At 44.5% G+C, this 9,058-nt stretch overlaps 1 non-coding gene across 1 annotated transcript; it reads left to right on the top strand.

The window, feature by feature from the left end:
* Nucleotides 1–8,770: 8,770 nt before the first annotated feature.
* Nucleotides 8,771–8,877, top strand: LOC114100956 (U6 spliceosomal RNA). The gene has a single exon (XR_003584177.3). It is a non-coding gene; the product is annotated as a U6 spliceosomal RNA (small nuclear RNA).
* Nucleotides 8,878–9,058: the final 181 nt, after the last annotated feature.

Below are 9,058 nucleotides of genomic sequence, written 5' to 3'. Positions count from 1 at the left end.
GCATGGATTATGATCTGCTCCATTTTGGCCCCTAGTACCTTGATTCCTTTTTTATATTTTTAAAATTATTTTTATTTGTTCTAATTAGTTATCCATGACAGTAGAATGCATTTTGACATATCACACATAAATGGAGTATAATTTCTCATTCTTCTGATTGTACATGATGTAGAACCACACTGGTCATGTAGTTATATATGTGCATAAGGTAATAATGTCAGATTCATTCTTTTATCCTTCCTACCCCTATATCCCTCCCTTCCTTTCACTCCCCTCTATCTAATCCAAAGTACCTCTATTCTTCCCTAGCCCCACCCCCTTATTATGAATTAGCATCTGTATATCAGAGAAAACATTTGGACTTTGGTTTTGGGGGATTGGCTTATTTTACTTAACATGATATTCTCCAGCTCCATTTATTTACTGGCAAATACCATAATTTAATTCTTCTTTAAGGCTGAGTAATATTTCATATTATATATATATATATATATATATATATATATATATATATATATATACCACATTTTCTCTATCCATTCATCTTTTGAAGGTCACCTAGGTTGGTTCTACAATTTAACTATCATGAGTTGAGCTGTTATAAACATTGATATGGCTGTGTCACTGGAGTAAAGCATAAGCCGGACTGCGGCAGCAAACCACACCCAAACATAAATGGCTTAAGAAATGGTCACCGTTTTTTTTTTTTTTTCCTGCTCACGAATGTGAGATTTGAGCAGTGGTTGGTGGGAGTTGCTTATTTCCTCTCCAGAGGGATTTGACTCAACCTGAGGCTGGCCGATCCATTCCCAGATGGTTCTCCTGAGGTTGGTGAGTCAGGACCAGCTGTCCCCGTCCCTCTGCATGGACCTCTCAATGGGGCAGCTTGGGTTCATGGCAGAGTAGCTGGGATCCAGGAGTGAGGATTCACATTAGCTGCTTGTTGTTGAAAGAAGTATCACAAACAACAGCTTAAGGCAAAAGAACTGGATTATTTTAGGGCGTTATATGTTACGAGTCTGGCATGGGCCTTACTGGGCTGAAGTCAACATGTTGGAAGGCTGTGTTCTTTTAGGGGGTGGGCACCAGGGATTGAACTCAGGGCACTTGACCACTGAGCCACATCCCCAGCCCTATTTTGTATTTTATTTAGAGACAGTGTCTCACTGAGTTGCTTAGCATCTAGCCATTGCTGAGGCTGACTTTGAACCCACCATCCCCCTGTCTCATCCTCCCGAGCCACTGGGATTACAGGCGTGGCCACCACTGTGCCCAGCCAGGCTATGTCCCTTTCTGGGGCTCTAGGAGAGTCATTTCCTTGCCATCAGGTTGGCAGAATCCAGACCTTTCCAACAGCAGGACATTACTATTTCCTAGCTGGCTGTTGCTGAGGCCATTCTCAGTCATAACGGCAGGTCTTGTGGACATCTGCCAGTCCAGCCTCCTTCCCCAGGTACAGGGTGGCAGGAATGGAGGCTATGCATGGGCTCAGGAACAGAGGTCCCCTGGTCACCACTAGCACTGAGGGCAGAATCTTGCTACAATGACTTCAAAAGAAGCCCTGAATATTTGGAGACTCCTCCCTTTGAGTGAGGGTGCTTTCTTCGTTCTTTGGATCTGAGTGGACTTGTGGCTGTGTCTCACCTAGATGGCATATTAAAGGCGAAGCTCGGCTTCTAAGACTAGGTTGTGAAGGCCCTGTGGCTGCTGCCCAGTTCTCCTGGCATACAGTCTCCCCTGGGCTGCTCTCAAAGCCCAGGCGCAAGGCTGTGAGAGTATCAAGCCACACAAGGGGCCTTGTGAGGTGCTCTGGTCCATCGTTCCAGCTGGGCTTAACCTTTGGTATCTTATTCCAGGCAGGAATGTGGGTCAAGGGGCTTTCTGATGGCTCTGGCCTCGCCATTTGGGTCACCCTGGGCTATTCAAGTGTTTAAGTATGTCTGGGATGTTATAACAAAATACCATGGGCTGGGTGGCATCTAGACAACAGATATTTATTTTTCACAGTTCTGGTGACTGGGAAGCCCAAGATAAGATGTCAGCAGATCTGATGTCTGGTGAGGGTCTGGTCTCCAAGGTTGGCCATCTTTTCTCTGTAAATTCACGTGGCAGAAGAGTCGAGGGAGTTCTCTGGTGTCTCTTTTATAAGGGCACTAATTGCTTTCATGAGGGTTCTACCCTTATGACCTAATCACTCCTCAAGGCCCCGCCTCCCAATACCATCACCCTGGGGTTAGGTGGTGTTGAAGGGTTTATTTCTCTTTCCCTGCTTCCTGGCTGCCATGAACAGCTCTGCTCCACCCCTTCCCACCATAATGTTCTGCCTCACCACAGCCTAGAAACAAGAGAGCCAAGTGATCATGGGCTGCATGAACCAAAATAAGCCTCTTCTCCTTTGTTTTCCTTGAGTATTTTGTCACAGCAATGGAAAGGTCACTAACACAGGAAACTCATACCAGGAGCTAGGCTGTTGCTGTGACTGTACCTGACAATATGGTTCAGAAGCCTTTGGAACTAATACCTGGGAGGAGTTTGGAAAGGTTTGGAGATAAGGATGAAGAAGGCCTAGAATGTCTAAGCAGCGCTTAATGCATAATTTTGATGTGAACTGGAAAGGTCAGAACACCAACAGGAGTGTGAAAACCATCCTCACGAGGTTTCAGATGGGAATGACGACTCCACTGGGAATTGGATAGAAGCCATTGGGGTTACATTCTAGTAAAGAACTTGTTTACACTTTGCCAATGTCTTGAGACTTTCAGTGAGGCTGAGTTTAAGGATAATGAACTAATCAGTGTGATGGAAGAAATTTAAGGCAGCACAGCATTTAGGAGATAGAATGGGTATTGCTGCTGGTTTAGTTTTTTAAATATTGTTTTTATGTTTTTAGTTATAGGTGGACACAATACCTTTATTTTTTATGTGGTATTGAGGATCGAACCCATTGCCTCCCGCATGCAAGGCAAGCACTTTACCACTAAGCAACAACCCCAGCCCTTGCCGGTGTTTTTTTTTGTTTGTTTTAAATATTTATTTTTTAGTTATAGGTGGACACAATATCTTTTTTTTTTTTATTTTTATGTGGTGCTGAGGATCGAACCCAGTGCCTCATGCATGCTAAGCGTGTCCTCTACCACTGAGCCACAACCCCAGCCCCCTTGCTGGTGGTTTTTAACCAGATTTATTGTAAGAATCAGGAAGAAAAAGGAGAGTAGGAAAATTTGAAAACTTTGCAGTGTGGCCAGAAAAGTGTCCCGTGTGAAATTGGGGCCGAGGAAGGCACGGTTGCTGGAGAGATTAGAATCATTATAAAGAAACCAAGTGCTTTATTCTGGGATAGTAGGAAAGATGCCTTGGAGGAGTTTCAGGAATTGGGCAGACTCCACCCAGTGCGGGCTCTTGGGCATAAAACTGTAAACTTCTTTGAAAGACTTTGCTTTGAGAAGAAAGTCCGTGGGCAACCTGCATACACAGGGCCATATAGGAAGTTGTTCCCAGGAATCATTTCAACATGTTCAAATGTCTAGGCACTCAGAGGCCTCTGCAGCCATGGTGTAAGTGGGTCCAATTACTGTTCCTCCTGGCAGCAGGCCTTGGCATTGTCCAGGTGGTGCTGTTTTGCAGGTATGCAGAATACAAGAGCAACTGGGTAATGGAGGCTTCCACTGAGGTTTAAAAGGAAGGCCTGGGAGGTCAGACATTGTGTGACAGGGCTGGAATTCCTCCAGGCAGCCCTGAGAGGGCAAGCTGTGAAGCTGTGAAAGTGAAATTGAAGCTGCAATGGAAACCCTGGAATGCCAGGAGTGTAACATCTGCTAAGGGAAGCTGCAGGCAGCAAACAGAGCCAACTCAAGACTGGCCATGTGGGCTGCAACCAGCCAGGCCACAGGGGCAAGGCTGCTCAGCCCCTTAGAGCTCAAATCATGCAGTAGGTGCCTAGGTGCCTGATGGGGAGCTATAGAATTTGATGTTTGTCCTGCTGAGCTTTGGTCTTGCTTTCTTGATATTCTTTTGTTCTACCCTTTTGGAACCAGAATGTTTACCCTGTGCCATTGTATGCTGGAGGCATACAGCTTGTTTTTGTTCTGGAATTTTTTTTTTTAAATATAGGTTCATGGCTAACAGTTTGCTTTCAGACTCAAGAGACTTTGGGATTTTGCACAATGCCAGAACCATTACCACTATGGGAACTCCCAGAGGTGGACTGAATCAATTTTGAATTGTGAGATGGATGAGCCTCTGGGGGCCAGGGGCAGGATGTTATAGTTGGAATCTGGAATGTCCCCCAAAGGTTCATGTGTTGAAGGTTTGGTCCCCAGCTGGTGGTGCTGCTTTGGGAGGTGAGATCTAGTTAAAGAAGTAGCTCCTGAGGGAGTAGAGAGGAAGGCCTTCAAAGGGTTTATTGTCCCCAGGCCCTTCCTTTCTCTTTTCTCTGCTTCCCAGCTGCCACTGTAAAGGGACAAATAAATGAGAATGGTGGGGACTGAGGTTAAGAAGACAATTCTATAAAATGAGCCCACTAAACTGACTCCCCACATGCTTTCTTTGCCGAAAAGTAATCTGCCTGCAGGCCCACCAGGCCTGAGAGGATAGGAAATGTCACATTCCTCAACAAACTGAGGCAGGGGGCAGAAGGCCCAGCAGTCAGTATAGGTAGTGAATGATGGGGGTTGAGAAGATGAGGGCTGGTATCAAAGACAAGCAAAGGGTTGCTAACAGCTAATTTAGGATCACACCTCCAGGGATCACACTTCCAACACAAGCAATTACCCCAGGCTGCTCCTTCCTATCCTTAGGCATATAGGGAGGGGAAATGGGGTAGATTTTGGGGGTCTGTAAAAAAAAAAAAAAAGCAAGACACAACCACTCCCATAGGTACTAGCTCTGAGCCCCACTTCTTTCCAGAGAAGTCTATCTCGGTTCCTCTCTTAAATAAAACTTGTTTTCTACGCTTGCCTCAGTGTTTCTCAGGTGTTCCAGGGGAACGAGGACCAGATCCTGGCCTCTGAGACCAGTATCACCAAGGGGCGAACTGCTTGGCTCTACCTCATACTCACCACTGTGATGTTCTGTCTCACCACAGCTGAGAAGCAATGGAGCCCAGTGACCATGAACTGACACCTCTGAAACTGTGAGTCAAAATCAATCCACCTCCTCTGAGTTTTTCAGGTATTTTGTCACAGCACTGGAAAGCTAATATAGTCACTGTCCTGAGGCCCCACCAAGTCCCCTCAGTGGGTCTGAGCCAGATGCTCTAGCTCACAAGGTCTGCAACCTCAGGTTTGACTGCCCCTCACATCACTGACAACCTGGTGATCCAGGCCTTTGCTGATCTTGCCATTTGAAATGACACCCTTTCTACACACCTTTACATATGTGTGCACTGGATAGGTTGGATTCTGTTTACAAGCCACAACTGACTTGTCCCTCAGCAGACATCACCATTCAAGGTGATATTCCTGCTCCTAGGTTGCACCTTCTCTTACTTTCCCTCTCCATCACCAGTTATTGAGTGAGTACCTACTGTGTGCCAGGTACTGTAATTGGGGCTTTACAATATATTTCCATTATCTACAAGTCAGTCTACAAAACATGTTATTCCCACTTCATGATATCTGTCTTGCAGAGCCATGGAAAATGAACAATTACAACTGAAGGTCTTGTAGCCAGTAAGTGGCAGGGTGTAGCCCACCCCAAACACAAGTGGCAACTAGATCAGTCACTTTATAGGAAACAGAATCAATGTGCTACATGCTTATGACTTATGGCCACATCAGCAGGAAGTCAAAAGCTCCCAAACATTTAACCTAAGCACATCTGCACTGAAAAGTATAAATTATCTTCATGGGGTCATTTAATAGCAGAGTAGCCTTCTCTGATGACCAGCCTTCCATAGCTAACTCAAAATGCTAACAGCTAGTTACAGAAGCTATTCCAAAGTATGAATTAACAAAATGTGCCGCAGTCTGGCTGGGCACGAATAACCGAGCCACCACAAAGCCTTGTAGGTTCAAACAGCAACTACTTTATTTCAACTCTCTCCGGCACTGCACGCGTGCTCTTCTGCCAACGCCACCCACGCGGCCCTTCCAGAAACACCCCACATCGGAAATCCCTCCTCCGGCACTTCCCCAACCAATGGGAACTCTCCGGGAATCCCCGAGAGAACTCCAAAGTAGTGGGCGCCCGAGGCAGCAAGAGCCGCCCCATTGGCAGCAAGAGCCACCCCATTGCCCGACAGTAAAGGTCAAATATACAATACAATCAATCCAGCATCACAGCAATTATATATAGTTTAACTCAAATCATCATCTCAATGGTTCCCTGGCTTCACCTTTCAAACATTCCCTCTGGCAAATGCCAGGCGTCATTCTGACTGGCAGTGGCTCTCAACATCTCCCCCATTCTGTTTAATTAAACAACAAGCAATGTGGCTTAGTGACTGTGCCTGTTAGGTTGTCCAATGCTACATATGGTCCTTACCCGTCATCGGATGAGCTGACCTCAGGGCGTCAGCCTCCTGTCTTAGGTTGGTACCACTGCAATTGGATCTTACCCGTCACTGACTACCGTCCAGCATACAGCCATACTTGTGGATAGGCCTTTGCACCAGTGGGGGAGGGTGAGGTTCTTTGCCTCACCTCTGTTGGCCCCCAAATTTGGCCTTGGTGCCAGCAGAAGGGAGGAGGATGCAAAATGCCACGACACCAAGCCAAATGACGGCTCTTTTTGGAAAAATTGTACCACCGATGACACCATCAGCAAAGATGCCCCAGCACTACCACAATTCGCTGCATCAACAGATAGTTCACTGTTGAGAGCCACAGCCAAAGGGGCCCCAGCAAACTTCCAGCTGCCAGCTGATGATTGGCTCACAGCGGCCCCAGCAACATCTAGCTGATTGGCTCCTCTGCGGTGATGATCATTGGGCTGTTTCCCTGCCCTTTCAGACCACGGAGCTGCTCATTGGGGGACTTTTTTGGCTCCGCCCACACGACCCAGCCAATCGGCCTCAAGAGCAGGAGGATTGTGGGAGGTGGAGAGGCTTGTGGTTGTGAGAGAGGCTTGTGGGAAGCCGGTGGTGGCAGTTAGGCTCTGAGGGTTTTTCCTGAGGAGCTGTTTTGTTTGGCGTGTGTGGTTCTAAAAATAAAGTTCGTTTCTTTTGACAAGTGGCTCCTGAATCGTGCCCAGCCAGACTGCGGCAGTTCACAATGCATACAAGTGATACATAGTCCAAGCAAGTTCTGCAAGCAGTTCAAAGCAGAGGAATCCATCAATATGTCCATTTCCTCCCAAAGTAAATTGACTCCTTGATTGAGCATTACTTGTTGAGTTATTATTCATTGATGCATCAGTTTATACAGTTTGTTGTGATAGCTATCGTAGAAGCTGTAGTTTGGTTTTATCTTTGTCTTCACTGGCACAGGGATGAAGATAGGAATTCTGACAATGATGGCTAAAAAAAATTATGTAACATTCCCGCAGGCACTAAAAGAAAGCAATTTTCTAAACAATTTAGTATCCTGAATAGAATTAGATATAATGAAAAGGAAAGGTGAAAGTAAACAAACAGATCTGTTAACCTCCTTTTTTGTTCACATATTAAAACAATCCTCAACAGCTGTTTACCCAATTTAAATTAAATCATTTAAATCACCTGAATAAAAAAAAATATTTGGATCCATTTTTCCATGAGCACTCCTCATATATGATATATAGACATACGTACATACAGACATACAACACAAAACACAAGTGTGCACACATAACATACAACACATAAGACAATAGTAAAGGCCTTGTAGCTTTTCACAGGTGAAATCTCCATTGCAATGTTTAAAAACTCCACAGTCAAAAAATAGAACTGATCAGCAAATCATTAACCTTGGTCTGTATGAGCTCAAAAAATAGAACTTCATGATGTAGGAAAAGGCAATAATAAAATAGATATTGAAAAAAAAAAAGCATCCTGGCTACCACCTGGGTTTGACTCTTCTTATGATATCCCATCCTTCTTCCTGTAACTTGCATATGAGTCTGAAGGTATTCCCACATGTAAGCCTCAAGGTTTCTTACATTTGAAATAGGCCTTAATGGTGTTCATTATTCATTAGTTTCCAAGTGTGGGAGAATCGCTGTCGCAGATGTAAGAATAGCCAAACTGGAGCTCTGGATATCAGCTGTTATGGATTTGAGTCAAATCATCTTCTTTTTGGTCTGTAGAAATCGCTTTGGTTAGTCTCTCTGGAATCCAAATTGGTTGCTGTTCTTCCTATGAAAACACACAAACAGAACCCCGACTCCAGACAATCACTGGGTCAGGACCTTTCCATTGTCCTGTTAAAATATCCTTCCAAAGTACCTTAGGCTTATGTACTTTTTTTTGGATACATATGCCTTTCTGCAGCACTAAGCCCTGATGAATCCAAATTTTAAAAGTTTAGAGTAAAAAGGGTTATTTTAAGTTTAACTTTGGAGGATATATACCCCTTCCAAATTCCCTCTTTTTGCTTTAATAAGTACATTTTAATAGTTTGATGAGCTCTTTCAACTATGCCTTGTCCCTGTGGATTGTATGGGATTCCTGTTATATGAGTAATGACAAATGATGAGCAAAATTGTTTAAAAGAGGTAGAAGTATAACCAGGACCATTATCTGTTTTTAACTGTTTTGGAATGCGCACAGTGGCAAAATTTTGTAAGCAATGAGCTATAATATCTTTAGTTTTTTCTCCGGCATGAAGGGAGCCCATCAAAAATCTAGAAGTAGGTGCTCGCTTCGGCAGCACATATACTAAAATTGGAACGATACAGAGAAGATTAGCATGGCCCCTGCGCAAGAATGACACGCAAATTCGAGAAGTGTTCCATATTTTTAATGACAAAATCATAGAATTTGCAGGGAAATGGATGGCATTAGAGCAGATTATGCTAAGTGAAGCTAGCCAATCCCTAAAAAACAAATGCCAAATGTCTTCTTTGATATAAGGAGAGTAACTAAGAACAGAGTAGGGATGAAGAGCATGAGAAGAAGATTAACATTAAACTGGGATGAGAG

The sequence above is a fragment of the Marmota flaviventris genome, chromosome 7, assembly GCF_047511675.1.
Source record: "Marmota flaviventris isolate mMarFla1 chromosome 7, mMarFla1.hap1, whole genome shotgun sequence".
In the NCBI taxonomy this organism is placed as follows: domain Eukaryota; kingdom Metazoa; phylum Chordata; class Mammalia; order Rodentia; family Sciuridae; genus Marmota; species Marmota flaviventris.
The sequence above is the reverse complement of the archived record's forward strand: the minus strand, read 5'-3'. Positions and strand labels throughout refer to the sequence as shown.